The sequence below is a fragment of the Mirounga angustirostris genome, unplaced genomic scaffold, assembly GCF_029215605.1.
Source record: "Mirounga angustirostris isolate CCGP_5_RB_7025 unplaced genomic scaffold, mMirAng1.0.hap1 SCAF_6, whole genome shotgun sequence".
Lineage (NCBI taxonomy): Eukaryota > Metazoa > Chordata > Mammalia > Carnivora > Phocidae > Mirounga > Mirounga angustirostris.
Window position 1 is genome coordinate 134,059,973 of NW_026991714.1, and position 15,732 is coordinate 134,075,704.

General features: G+C 35.6%; 1 pseudogene; it reads right to left on the reverse strand.

The window, feature by feature from the left end:
• Positions 1-14,819: 14,819 nt before the first annotated feature.
• Positions 14,820-15,317, reverse strand: LOC123845553 (ubiquitin-fold modifier-conjugating enzyme 1-like; annotated as a pseudogene).
• Between the last annotated feature and the right edge of the window lie 415 nt (positions 15,318-15,732).

Genomic DNA, 15,732 nt, shown 5'->3' on the forward strand with positions numbered 1-15,732 from the left:
GAGGGATTTCCTAATACCAGCTTATGCTATTTCTTAATATTTTGACTTCCTAGTCCTTTCCTCTGTACTTTCTCAGCTCTTGGTGAGTGGGCAGTGGGGTTAATTCAACAAGCTATAAAGCTGGAGGAAACTGAACAGAATAAGTGCCAACAGTCGCAACATCCTGCTGTGCACTCATCAAATAACTCCTTTGGGTAGATGCTGTTACCTTGAAAATACTATATTGGAAGATAGATATTTGAAAAATGAGCACACTATAAGGATATGAGCAGTGAAAATGAACTTTTGGTATTATAGAAAAATTAGAGGGGAGAGCAAACACCCAGCGCCTGAGGAGCCAACATTGGTGTCTATCAGGGGACAGTACCATCCATCTTAGTATATTGAGCAGAAGTGTAAATAATGAAAGATTCATGAAGGGGGATGAAAGCAGGGAAGTTGAGTTATAACTGAGGGCTCTAGTCTGTGTGTGCACTAGGCTGACAGAATAAAGAGAAAAGCAGAAAAGGATACACACAAGGACAATTTTCCATGTTCAAATTTTAATCTTCTGTGTTTATAAAATTTCACTTAGAAAATGACACAACAGATAAAGGGCTGATATCCAAGATCTATAAAGAACTTCTCAAACTCAACACCCAAAAAACAAATAATCAAGTCAAAAAATGGGCAGAAGACATGAACAGACACTTCTCCAAAGAAGACATACAAATGGCTAACAGACACATGAAAAAATGTTCATCATCATTAGCCATCAGGGAAATTCAAATCAAAACCACACTGAGACTACCTTACACCAGTTAGAATGACAAAGATGGACAGGGAAAGAAACAACAAATGTTGGAGAAGTTGTGGAGAAAGGGGAACCCTCTTACACTGTTGGTGGGAATGCAAGTTGGTACAGCCACTTTGGAAAACAGTGTGGAGGTGCCTCAGAAAATTAAAAATAGAACTACCCTATGACCCAGCAATTGCACTCCTGGGTATTTTCCCCAAAGACACATATGTAGTGAAAAGAAGGGCCATATGCACCCCAATGTTCATAGCAGCAATGTCTGCAATAGCCAAACTGTGGAAAGAGCCGAGATGCCCTGCAACAGACGAATGGATAAAGATGTGGTCCACATATAAAAGGGAATATTACTCAGCCATCAGAAAGGATGAATACCCAACTTTTACATCAACATGGATGGGACTGGAGATTATGCTAAGTGAAATAAGTCAAGCAGAGAAAGTCAATTATTGTATGGTTTCACTTATTTGTGGAACATAAGGAATAACATGGAGGACATTAGGAGAAGGAAGGGAAAAATGAAGGGGGGGAAATCGGAGGAAGAGATGAACCATGAGAGACTATGGACTCTGAGACACAAACAGGGTTTTAGAGGGGAGGAGGGTGGGGGGATTGGTTAGCCCGGTGATGGGTATTAAGGAGGGCACGTACTGCATGGAGCACTGAGTGTTATATGAAAACAATGAATCGTGGATCACTACATCAAAAACTAATGATGTATGGTGACTAACATAACATAATAAATTAAAAAAAAGAGAGAAAATGACAATACCATAAAATAAAAATAATTTTTATGTAGTCCAGCAGGAAACTTTTGAGAATAGGTCCAGGCTTGACCAGATCTTTCTGGGAGTTCTATCTCCTGGGAATCCTGCTATATGATATTCATCTACAAACCAGTGGGTGGCAGTACACTCCATGCAGAGGGGAATAGAATGACCAGAGACTAGTGGTTTTGACTTCTCTCTTGCATACTGGGAAGCTAGAAATCAGTTAGCTCTACACTGAGATGATGCTGCCCTGGTGGGAATGAAGGCAGGTGAGAAACTTCACTGATAAAAGATGAGCCCAAAATGTCAGTGGGGAAATCCTGGTGAGGGGCTAGTCCATGGGATCCTCAGGAATAAGGCTCTCTGCTTATCAAAATCTCTTTGAATCGAAGCACTTTGTCTCTGCAATAATTAAACTGGAGTAATTTACTTTTTTACATGAAAAATAAATGCATTTGTAGAAAGACAACTAAGGTGACAGAAGACTATGTAAGAGGATATGAATCCACTGATCAAATCTGCCAATGATGCACTTGCATATTTTGCTCCTAAGATGTAAAAGAAAGGTAACAAATTGTGCTTAAACATGTAAAGTGCTTGGAGAGCTAAAACACTATTTGTAATAATATAGAAGTGGTACAAGCTCTTCTCCATTAGATGTACTTTAGTTTACATTTTATCTTGGGGCATTTTTAATTACCTTTAGCAATTTTGATATTTTTAGGAAAGATTGTCCAGTTTGTCATTTAAGTAGGAGTGATAAAATGTTAAGGTAATACTCTACATAGTGTCTATTGGAGAGAAGAACACTTAGTAATTGATAAATCCAAAGGATATTAGCAAGTTGAATTATAGGGTAGCTTTCCCTTCTATACTGAACAATAATTTAAGTGAAAAATAGTGTAAGTAGATTCTTGATGTAAAACAATAAAATTTATGAAATTAAAACAGAAATGTGGAAATAGAAACACATTTTACTTTACCAGTAACACTAGTATCTTTAGTTAAAGTAGATTTTCTCCATAAAAAGGTATAATTGACCTTGAGTGATGGAAATGTGCCTACTGAATTTACTTGTTATTTAACTTTGCTCCAGATCTGAGATGGGTCTCTTTGGTTGTGGCACACACATTTGTGATGCATGAGTTACTGGTTTGTGTGTAAGAATCATGTTGTTGGTTACCATCTGTGTAAGCAGATGCAGGGACCAGTTGAAGTTCACCTGTTCCTCCCATACTGTTATCACTGACTGCACTTCAGTAAGAATTATTGCTTTAGAGACTGTGGTTGTAGGCAACTTTGAACCAAAGCATTTGTTCAAGCTCAGCACACTGTACCTCTTAATGTCTATTACCAGACCAGGAAGGTGTTGTGTTTTCCAAGACGTCTTTAACTATACCTCTGTACTGTCATGTTGGAATCAAGATACTGTAAGGTATCTCAAATACTTTCCCTGTAACCCACACCACAGCCATTTGGGTATAGATGCAATACAATTTGTAATGTAAGCTCATGATAATACTGTGAACCAATTTAATAACTAGCTAACAAAGTAAATATGGGATGAGTTGAGCTTCTGTGAGTTGTTTACACTGATGATTGTGCAAATTCCTAGCTACCTCTGCTACACTGTCAGGCTGTTCAAAAAAGCCACAAGATGACTAAAAGCTTATAACTACTGCTAGATGCTAGATGTCAGGATTCTGACTACCATTTGCTTTTCTTCCAACCATTTAAATTTATTGTGACCTGCTTCTAACACTCATTTTAACCGTAAGAGCAGCAGGCCTCCTATGAAGAATGTTTGTTTCCCTACAGGGACTTTTTGTTCTGGCATTTTTTTTCTGGCTTTTCTCTAAATATCTTAAACCAGAAAAGATTTAAGGTTGTAGGAAGGCTTAAATGGTGGCATCTGCTAAGCTGAATTTCCACATTGGGCTTTAATGATGACCGTAGGGATGCATCAGGTTGGGGCATAAGTCCTATCCAGAGTTGGTGGTGCCCATTGGTTGTCAAGGGTACCTTTATAAGCAACTGCACAATTTACTCTGGAAGTTTCTACATGACAGCCCTGTCCTGGGGCAATGTGGTCAAATTGAGGTGGAAATGGAGAATAGTGTAGAGTGGGGCCCAGGATTGTCAAAACTGAATCCGTATGTCAGTTAAAAGCCAACACAAACTCATTTGATTCCATGGCAAAATTCTGATGATCTGAAATGTAGGGATCCTTGAGAAAAGCAATTTCTAATGAGAAGAGATCAATAACTCATTTTGTCATAGGAGAATAGAGCACACACCAAAATCTGTGAAGACAGCCTTCTCATCTAATTGTTCTTAAACTCATGTAAGCGTAATTTCTTCATATGTTGATTGTATTTTTCTTCTCCTGTCACAGTATCCCCATTCTAGCCCCTTAATTTTCTCTGCTGTGACATTTCCTCATCTCACTTAACAAAATACACTTATTTTTCTTATTTTTGCACTTAAGCATGGGCTGTTGCTAATGAGGGGAAAAACTGATTCCAAAAGGATATTTCCATTCAGTGTTGCTAACACCTGCAGCTGAGGCTGAATGTCCTACTGGCTAGTCTGACTCCTTTTCCACATTGAACTGCTCCCCCTGCTCAAATATACCTCAAACAATACTACACACATATACTTATCCATTGCAGCATGATTGTACATTGTGTAAATATATTAAATGTTCATATAAAAGAGAGTAGTTGAATGAACTATCATGTATAAATCCTGTGGAGTACTATGAAGCTTTATGAAAAAGGGGGCAGTTCTCCATGAACTGATGAGTTATTATTATTATCTGGATATATTTCTGATTGCAAAGAGCAAACTGCAAGGGAGTATCTATATATGTTATCTTTTGTGTAAAAAAAATAAAGATATATATATACATATATATATACATATATACACACACACATATATTTACTCATTCATGCAAAAGAATCCCAGGAAGGACAGATTAGAAATTCATGAGATTGGCTCTCAAAGCGGGTATGTGGGGACTGGTGAAAGGATTGGCAATGGGAACATGGTGGAATAGAGTTCGAGGACTGATCAAAGGAAATTGAGTGGTAACACCTCTCTGAGTAGAGCATTTTTAAAAATAACTGGCTTTTATAACCATGTTTCATTTCACATACTTGAAAAACGTAAATAATAAATCAGCAAAGATGGGGAAATGAAATATGAACAGAAACGCATGAATTTAACTATTTCAAATGAATAACAAGTTGGGGATGGGAGAATAATCCTTGAACACAGTATTTTGACTGTATGTTCTCAGGCAGAAGACAAAATGTTTGTTTTAAATGACTCTAGGTAGTTTGTCTTCCACGATCGTATGCATTAGCCATTCTGAAATGACTTGATATATGTTTCAGAATTGAACTTCTAATTGAAATCTATTGTAAATAGTGAGAGTTAGTCTCTGTCCGAGAAGAAAGTTAAAATTGTGGAAAGCCAGTAGCTGAAATAAACACTATCATATTAGAATGAAATTGGAGGTCTTAGTGTGAATGTGTGTGTTTTTTTTTAATATCTAGATATAAACATGGATATGCATATCAATATAGCTTTAGATTTAAATTTATGAATAAGTGGACAGATACAGAAATACAGGTGTAATGTAATTTTAGTACTCATCTGATTTAATGCTTTTCAATCTTACTAAAACTATTGCACAAACCTCAAATAAAATTAAATTTCTAAAATTTATGTTCCACTACTCACTTCCTTTTCCCCAAATACTTTATTTTTTCCCATGAGTCCCCTTTAATTTCTTCCAACTGAAAATTTAACAATTCTTATAACAGCCAGAGCATCCTGAACACACATATCATAAATTGATAATAAACCAATAAATAAGGCAAAATGAAATACAGGAGACTTTCAGCACATAAATTGTTTCTCCAGGACACTAATCGATAGATTTGTCAATGTTAGATGAGCACAGGGCAGGAGAGGAGAGCAGAAGGAGACAAAGTTGACAGTGTTTGAAGTATTTGATGGACTATGTGACACACAGTAAAAGAAGAGCTTATGAGCTGAGGATGTGTATGGATTGTGGAGGGACAAGCCTGCTCCCTTCATGAAGCCTTATTATTTTAGATTCTGAAGGTCACATGCAAGATTATAATCATCCAAGAATGGTTTTCTCTCTCTCTCTCTCTCTTTTTTTTTTTCTGTAAATGCTTGACAAGTCTACATGTGCAAAAACCATTTAGCAAAATGCCAACACAGGCTTCACAGTTTGTAATTTTAAAAAGCAATGGCACAGATCTACTGCAACTTGTAAAATATTCAATACAGTGTAGTGTTTTGAATAAGATTGAAAAATTGAAGGAAAATAGGTGTTCCCAGCAGGCAAATATTACTGACATTTTTAATAATAATGAAACATAAGACTTAGGTAGGGCAAAACAAAAATCCATTTCGCATGTCAAAGACTTGTTTGCAACTAGTTTAGGTTACTTTGTTAGATTTTGTGACTCTAATTGAATAAGCTCAAGGTTAAGAAAAGTAAAACAAATGTCTAAATGATAATGAGGAAGTTAACTTTTCCGACAAGGTTCTGAAAGATGAGAAATCTTTATGCAAGAAATAAATTCTTCATCTTTGCTTCATGAATGCAATTTTGTTTCACTTTCAAGACAAAAAGGAAATCAAAATATCTGCCTAGTAGGCTTTATATAATCTATGTTCTCTTGGCTATGCATAAATTTAAGGATTTAAGCTGTGTTTTTTGTTGTATCTGGTGAGGTTTTATTTACTTGTTACATTTTTCAACCTCAGAAAAACACAATAATTCAAGTCTGTCTGAATTTAAATATATGGTAGTTTATTAGCACATTATTAAATCCTTCTGTGAAAAGAGGTAAGGAAAAATTTAGCATAAAATAAGCTTTATAGATCAGCAACTATAATTGAAGAAACACAATAGTGGAACTTCAGTTGGTATGAAATAATACAATTTAAAGATAGTTTTTAAATCCTTAAAGTATAACTAAAAGGTTAATCTTCAGCTATTTATGACTAGTTTGTATCAATTACCAGTGAAATGTCTTTGGATGATTAGATGATTGATATGGGGGGGAAATCTTTCATTGACTTTCATTTCCAATTAATTTCAGTCTTTTTTTTATTTAAAGATCTTTGAGAGAATGTGATTGATGCTTAAAACATTATTCCCACTTAGTGAGAAAGCATGAGGTCCTTTGGGAAAATTATTCAGTTGGTTGTAATTGACTTAGCAAGAGAAAACTGAGTTTTCAAGAGCCTCTAGCTCATGAAAAAACACTCTCTAAAAATTGATCTTGGGGGGCGCCTGGGTGGCTCACTCGTTAAGCGTTTGCCTTTGGCTCAGGTCATGATCTCAGGGTCCTGGGATCGAGCCCTGCATCGGGCTCTCTGCTCCGCGGGAAGCCTGCTTCTCCCTCTCCCACTCCCCCTGCTTGTGTTCCCTCTCTTGCTGTCTCTCTCTCTGTCAAATAAATAAATACAATCTTTAAAAAAATAAAAATAAAAATTGATCTTGGGTTCCATAGAAACAACCATGTTGATTTGCCAACCTGTGATGTCCCTAACTCAGACTGGTTGAAGCTATGTTCAGGACTGCTAGCATCATGGGTAGAAAACTATATACACAAGCTTTAAGATTTCATGAACTTTCATTGACTGATGACTGAATTAGTTTAAAATGAGAGTACAGGTGTCAATTGCTTGGCCATGAAGTTAGGTGAAATCTCCTTCAGTGTTTTCTTGAATATATTCATGGCTTTTCCTAATGTTTCTCTGTAGCTCTCATGGGCTTTCACTGTGACATTTTATAGTCCCTTCTCCTCTCTTGCCTGGGTTCTGCTTCTGGCTTCACTTTCTACTTGTATCAGTAAAAATACCTAACCCCTCCTATTGACATAAAAGGGGTAGAAATTTCCATCCTCGGATTTGTAAAACTTAGTGTATACACACCTAGTGCTTAGCATAGAGCCAGGTGCATAGAAACCTTTCAAAAGATGTTAGCAGTTATCAATATTGCTATTGTTATCAACAAATAAAAACATTTCCTTAAAACCTTGCTACCTCAAGTGGGAATTATGGATTAGCAGATGAACTAATCTGAACAATGGGTTTTCTTCTCAGGGGATGAAATGTTTTGATGAAGGCACATTTATCTTTATTTTTTTTAATCAGATCCTTTTTCAGTGTTCACTTTTGTGTGTAATGAGATTATACAAGAATGTTGTGATATAGGAAAGGAAGCCATCTTGCTATAATCATGTGCTAAACAGCCCTAAAAAGTTCAAAAGCAATGGATGTAAGAAAAATTTGCTAAATAATGTTCACAGGAAAAACAAACAAACAAAAAAATAAATCTTACTCTATATTTAAACCTGTCCAAATTATAGAAGACCTCCAACTTCCATTTAAAAAAATTGTATCAAGTTTTGATGGAATTATTTTATGTAATTGAAAAGCATCATTTTTCAGTCTTAGAACTAGGTTAATTTCAGTATCAGTTTTGGTCCCTAGACTCTTCATTATAAGAGAGATTTATTATATTAAATATGAGACGTGTAATTTTAAAAGTACTGAGAGAATGGTTAGAAATTATAGTGTGGATTTCCTCTGAAGTCTGAACTTCAAGAGTAATATTACAGCTCAAATATCCTCTACCTGCTTTTCCTGCCCTCCCGCCCACCCCCCACACCAGGTATCTAATACATACATAAACAAATATTAGAAGTGGTAGAGAAACACACATTTCCAAACTTCATATTTTAAAAAAAAGCATAAAATGATGAGCAGTTAAACCTAGTAAGTGAAAGTAAATAATCACTCAATTATTTTCAATGAAAATAAGAATTTAAGATACAAGTGCATTTAGAATGAGGACTTTGCCTAGAATGATTAACAACTTACATGCCATGGCAAAGAAAAAAAAAAAAGTCCTGGTTTAATAATATTTAGTATATTGAAGAAAACATCTGTTTATTTATTAAATGGGTATTCTCTGGTTATGTGCCACATGACAATATGTTGAAAAATGAGAAAGGAAGGACAGAGCTGCTGCTTGTCTAGAGCTTACTTTTTAGTTAGAGGTTGGGGAACAGTTGAAGGAATACAGATAATAAACAAGTAAAAAATAGATGAATATGATGAGTTTGAATAGTGATATAAGCCATGAAGTAAGCAAATCAAAGGCATGTGTGAGAGACTGACGAAGATGCTGTTTTAATTTGAGTGGTCAGGTTAGACCTCTTTGAAAAGGTGAGAAAAATGTTCATGTTTTGTTTGCTAAATGAGGCTTCATCTCCCTGCCATTGTCAAACTCCCCTCCCTATCACCACCCTAAAGAACTGAAGATTTACCATGGGGAGAGACTCGAGAAAATGGTCATATTAAAATGTACAGTACCCTATTATATGCTGAGAGGAAAAGCTTGGAGGACTAAATGAATCAAGAGCTCTTAAGCATACTCAGTAGGGGAGGGTAAAGACAGGGACTCAGTTCAAAACAAACAAACAAGAAAAACCTATCTGATAAGGGGTTGATGTCCAACATATATAAGGAACTCAATAGCATAAAAACAAATAACCTGATTTGAAAATGGGCAAATGACTTGAAACTTTTTTCCCCCAAAGAAGATATACAAATAGCCAACAGATACAAGAAAAGGTACTCAATATCACTAATTATCAGGGAAATGCAAGTCAAAACCACAATGAGATGATACCTCTTAGCCTATTAGGATGGCTATTAACAAAGACAAGAGATAACAAATGTTGGCAAGGATGTAGAGAAAAGGGCACCCTTGTGCACTGTTGGTGGAAGTGTAAATTGGTGGAGTCATTACACTGACAGTATGGAGGTAGACCCAAAAATTAAAAATAGAATTACCATATGATCCAGCAATCCCACTTCTGGGGTTAATATACAAAGGAAATGAAATCAGTGTCTTGAAGAGATAACTGAATTTCTATGATCATTGCAGTGTTATTCATACTTGAGATTTGCTGAGAGAGGATACATTAGGTGTTCAACACACACAATGACTATGAGGTGATGGATATGTGAATTAGCTTGATTGTGGTAAGCATTTCACAATGGACGCATATATCAAATTGCACACCTTAAATATACAGTTATATTCATGATATATATATAAATATTATTTTTATTTGTCAATTATACCTCAGTAAAGCTGGAAAAAATATTAAGACACCTCACAAAGAGAAAAGGACACTGAAGTTCCCAGAAACCAGCCCACGGAATGAAAAGCATTAATTACTGAGTAAATGAATAAGCTTTGCTTGTCTCATAGGAATTTCCAGTGCGAACATCCAGAATCTACACTAAATATCGAATGTTTGATAAATACACTACACTGTATGTTAGTTAAAATATTAATCCATATTGGGGATATATTCCATAACTCTAAGAAAGGGGGCATACTAGCCAGATAAATCCCATATAACTAATTATCTTAGAGAATTTGTGATAAAAGAACTGGTTGAAGAAGCTACCCTTGACTTTACAGTAAGATTTTTGAGGTCAGGAACTCTCTCTCGTACCAATTTATATAAATAAATATCTAGCAGCATTGGCTGTTGGCATTTCAAACTGTAATTGGAGATCATTGAATGGGAATTCTTTCAATTGTAAGTTACAAGTTGATGCAAGAATGGAAGGCTACAGGCTTCATGAAGGCAGGGACCAAGTTAAATTATTACCTCGGGACTTGGCAAATGGCAGATACTCAAAAGTGACTACTGAATTATTTGGTATTTTTAGCCTGCTGAAGAGAACTTAAGAGACCTGCTAGTTAACTTCAAATACCTAAAAAAAATTGGTTCTGTATTATTTTAATTAAACTTGATTTGTTTACGACTAAAGCACTAAACCAGGGACTGGGAATTACAAGCAAGAAATTCCAAAATAAGGATGAATATTGTTGTCGTTGGTTAGTTTTACCTGTTCCTGGATTCTTAAGTCCCTGAGTTAGGTGTCCCATGATTAAGCCTAACACCAGGAGAACAGGGAAGAATATTCCTTCCATGCCAAAGAGAAGAAATTAGTGGATATTTATTGACTAATAATCTCATTTCTTTAACATAATGCCCATTTGAATCTTCATCTTCAAGGATTCCATTATATTTGATACCTTTTTTACCTATATGTAGCAATACCTCTTTATATAGTTGTTAAGGAATCCATATAAAGAATATTTCATCAACCCAGAAAGTTGCTGTATTCAATGTTACTTCCCATCCAACCACAGGGAACTGCTACTATGATTTTTATCACTAGAGATTAAATTTGCCTGTTATTGAACTTCATTTAAAAACAAAATGGAGGGGTACCTGGGTCGCTCAGTCTGTTAAGCATCTGCCTTCAGCTCAGGTCATGATCTCAGGGTCCTGCTCAGTGGGGAGCCTGTTTCTCCCTCTCTCTGCCCCTCTGATCATTCTCACCATCTCTCTCTCTCTTTCTCTCTCTCTCAAATGAATAAATCTTTAAAACAAAACAAAACAAAATGTAATCTTGCAATCTGTATATGTTTTGCCTGGCTTTTTCCATTCACCATAGTGATTTGAGATGCATTGATGTTTTTGTGTTTGGTAATAGTTCATTGTTTTTTATTGCTGAATAATATTTATATGCATATGACAACATATGTTCTCTTATTGATTGACATTTGAGTTATTCCAGTTTGGGACTATTTTAAATAACTGTTTTAAAATTCTTGTACAAGTCTTTCAGAGGCCACACATGTTTAATTTCTCTTGGATAAACTCGTAACAGTGAACTATGGGATAAGGACATGTTTAACTTTATGAGAAAAACTTAACAATTTTCTTTCTTTTTTTTTTTTTAAGATTTTATTTATTTATTTGAGAGTGAGAATGAGAGAGAGAGAGAGAGCATGAGAGGGGGAGGGTCAGAGGGAGAAGCAGACTCCCCGCCGAGCAGGGAGCCTGATGTGGGACTCCATCCCGGGACTCCAGGATCATGACCTGAGGCGAAGGCAGTCGCTTAACCAACTGAGCCACCCAGGCGCCCGAGAAAAACTTAACAATTTTCTAAAGGTGTTTTGCTTTTTTTATACACTATCAATAATGTTATGAGAGTTCCGGTTCTTCCAGATTGTCATCAACATGTACTGTTGTGATTTCATTTATTTATATATTTATTTATTTATTTATTTTTATTTTTTTAGTGAAATTTCTGTTCATGTCTTTTGGACATGTTATTAATTAGATTGTCATTTAATTATTGATATGTAGGGGTTTTGTATGTTCAGATAGGTACAAGGTCTTCTTTAATTTTGTATTGCAAATATTTTCTTAGAATATGTCTTATCTTTGTTGTGGTTAATGGTGATCCATGATGAGAATTTTTGTTTGAGTATAGTTGATGCAATGTTACATTGATTTCAGGTGTACAATGTAGTGATTCAGCAACTCTACATATGTCAATCTCACCACAAGTTAGCTACCACCTGTCAGCATACAGTGCTATTAAAATACAATTGACTATATTGCCTATGCTGTACCTTTTGTTCTGGTGATTTAGACATTCCATAACTGGAAGCCTGCATATCCCACTTTCCTTTATCTATTTTGCCCACCTTCCCACCCCTCCTCTAGCAACCATTAATTTTCTGTATTCATATGTCTGATTCTGCTTTTTGTTTATTCCTTTTTATTAGATTCCATTCATAAGTGAAATCATGTGGTATTTGCATTTCTCTGTATGACTTATTACACTTAGCATAAAACCCTCTAGGTCCATCCATGTTGTCACAAATAGCAAGATCCCACACTTCTATCAATGCATATGTGGGTTGCTTCCATATCTCGGCTATAAACATAAGGGTGCATATATCTTTTTTAATTAGTATTTTTGTTTTCTTTGGGTAAATACCCAGTAGTGGAAATACTGAGTCATACGGTATTTCTGTTTATTTATTTGTTTGTTTTTGTTTGTTTTTGAGGAGCCTCCATTCCACATTGGCTGTACCAATTTACATTCCCACCAACAGTGCGCAAAGATTCTTTTTCTCTTCACATCCTTCACATCACTTGTTATTTCTTGGCTTTTTGATTCTAGCCATTCTGACAGGTATGAGGTGATATCACATTGTGGATTTGATTTGCATTTCCCTGATGATTAGTGATGTCAAGCATCTTTTCATGCATCTGTTGGCCATCTGTATGCCTTTGGAAAAATGTATATTTAGGTTCTTTTCCAATCTTTTAATTGGATTGTTTTTCTGGTGTTGAATTGTGTGCATTCTTTATATATTTCAGATATCAGCCCCGTATCAGATATATCATTTGCAAATATCCTCTCCCACTCAGTAGGTTGCCTTTCTGCTTCGTTGATGGTTTCCTTTGCTGTGCAAAAGTTTTTAGTTAGATGTAGTCTCAGTTATTTATGTTTGCTTTTGTCATCCTTGCTCAAGGAGACAGATACTCCCAAATATTGCTAAGACCAATATCCAAGAGTTTACAGCTTATGTTTTCTCTTAGGAGTTTCATGGTTTCAGGTCTTATATTTAAGTCTTTAATCCATTTGAGTTTATTTTAGTATATGGTGTAAGAAGGTTGTCCAGTTTCATTCTTTTGCATATAGCTGTCTAGTTTTCCTAATACTATTTATTAAAGAGATGATCTCTTTGCTCGTTATATGTTCTTATGTTTCTTGCCTCCTGTGACATAAATTAACCATATAAGTGTAAATTTATTTCCAGGCTCTCTATTCCACAGATTTGTGTCTATTTTTATACCAGTATCATACTATTTTGATTACTATACCTTTGTAATATAGTTTGAAATCTGGGATGATAATACCTCCAGCTTTGTTCTTTCTCAAGATTACTTTGGTATTTGGGGTCTTCTGTGGTTCCATACAAATTTCAGAACTATTATAGTTCTGTGAAAAAAACTATTGGTATTTTGATAGGGATTGCATCAAATCTGTAGATAGTTTTGGGTAGTGTTGATATTTAAAGAATATTAATTCTTCCAAATCTTGAGCATGGCATATCTTTCCTTTTTTGTGTGTGCTATCTTCAGTTTCTTTCACCATTGTCATAGTTTTTAAGAATATAAGTCTTTCACTTCCTTGGTTAAATATATTCATAGGTATTTTATTCTTTTGACACAATTGTAAAAGAGATTGCTTTCTTAATTTCTCTTTCTGCTAGTTTGTTATTAGTATATAGAAACACAACAAATTTCTGTATAGTAATTCTGCATCCTACAACTTTACTGAATGTATTAGTTCTAATAGTTTTTCAGTGGAGTCTTTCAGGTTTTCTATATTAAGTGTCATGTCATCTGCAAATAGTGACAGTTTTACTTCTTACCAATTTGGATGTCTTTTATTTCTTTTACTTGTCTGACTGTTGTGCCTAAACCTTTCAGTACTGTGTTGAATTAAAGTGACAAGAGTGGACATCCCTGTCTTGTTCTTAATCTTAGAGAAAAAAACTTTAGGCTTCTTGCCATTGGGTATGTTAGTTGTGGGTTTGTCATATGTGGCCCTTATTATGCTGAGGTATGTTCCCTCTAAACACAATTTGTTGAGAGTTTTTTAATCAGAATGGGTGTTGAATTTTGTCAAGTGCTTCTTCTACATCTATTGAGACCATTATATGATTTCTACTGTTCATTTTGTTGTATGATGTATCATGTAGATTGACTTCCAAATAGTAAACCATCCTTCATCCCTGGAATAAATCCAACTTGATTGTGGTGAATTATTCTTTTAATGTATTGGTGAATTCGGTTTGCTAATATTTTGTCAAAAATTTGTACATCTATGTTCATCAGGAATATTGGCCTGTAATTTCCTACCTTCTTTCTTCCCTCCCTCCCTCCCTCCACCAGAAGAAGTGGTTTTTATTGATGAGTTATCTCAAGAAACCAAAAAGACAATGTACCCTTTTTCAGCACACCCGATTTCTCTGGGATCTCACATTGCTCCACCTGGGGAAGGGATATAGATTGACTTTTGGCTTTCCAAAGCCCAAGTCTTTCCTCTCCAGGAGTAGCCTTGAAATTCAGTAGCAACAATGTGGTGGTGTTTTTAAGCAATGCCTGCTGTGGCTACTTAGTAACAATTATGGGCAAAGAGGTGTGGGGAAGCATTTAGATTAGAAGAGTGATGCACAGAAAACAGAAATGTAGCCCATCAAAAGTCTCTCTGTCCTGCCTCAGTGGCTTGATCCTTCACTGGTTGCATTTCTCTTTATGCTGCATCATGCCCTTCTGAATCCAATCAGGGATTTGTACCGCCAGTTATGTACCCAGCCCCAGAGCCACGAGGTGAGCTAGTTCAAACTTGGGCACATTTCTGGCCCACAATGGCTTAAAGTGATCAGTGGGATATATTTTGCCACCCCTGTACATCTTTCTTGTTTTTCCATCCAGCTCAGGTTGTTTTTTCATCCAGCTCAGGGACTGCAATTTCTGAAGCACTAGTGGAATGGATATATGGTAGGAATGTCAAATTTGATGTCAAACACATATTTAGAACCATGAGTGTAACAGCATTTTCCAAATACCAAGTCCCTTCCTTGTTGTACTCCTGTCAAAAGCAAACATTGTTCACTTTCTTATTATTATCCACATACTGAATATAAGATTGGTAGTCCTCTTTGAGTTGCTGCACCCACAACTCCCAATTTCAGGTCCAGTGATAGTCTTCAGAATTGGGATCTTAGGCATGACACACCAGGTGACTTCACGTACTCTCTTGGACTAGGGTGCTAATTTTCTCTTTGTGTGTATGTTGTCTTTGTCTGGTTTTGGTGTCAGAGTAATGCTGTCCTCAAAGAATGAATTTGGAAGCATTCCTTCCTCTTCATTTTTTTGAAATAATTTGAGAAGCATAGATATTAATTCTTTAAATGTTTGGTAGAATTCACCTGGGAAGCCATCTGGTCCTGGACTTTTGGTTTTTGATTATTGATGCAATTTCATTACTAATATTCAGGCTGTTTGTTTTATATTTCTTTCTGATTAAGTCTTGGAAGATTCTATGTTTCTAGGAATTTATTCAATTCTTCTAAATTGTCCAATATACTGGCATATAATTTTTTGGAGTAGTCTCATAATCTTTTGTGGTGTCAGTTATAACTTC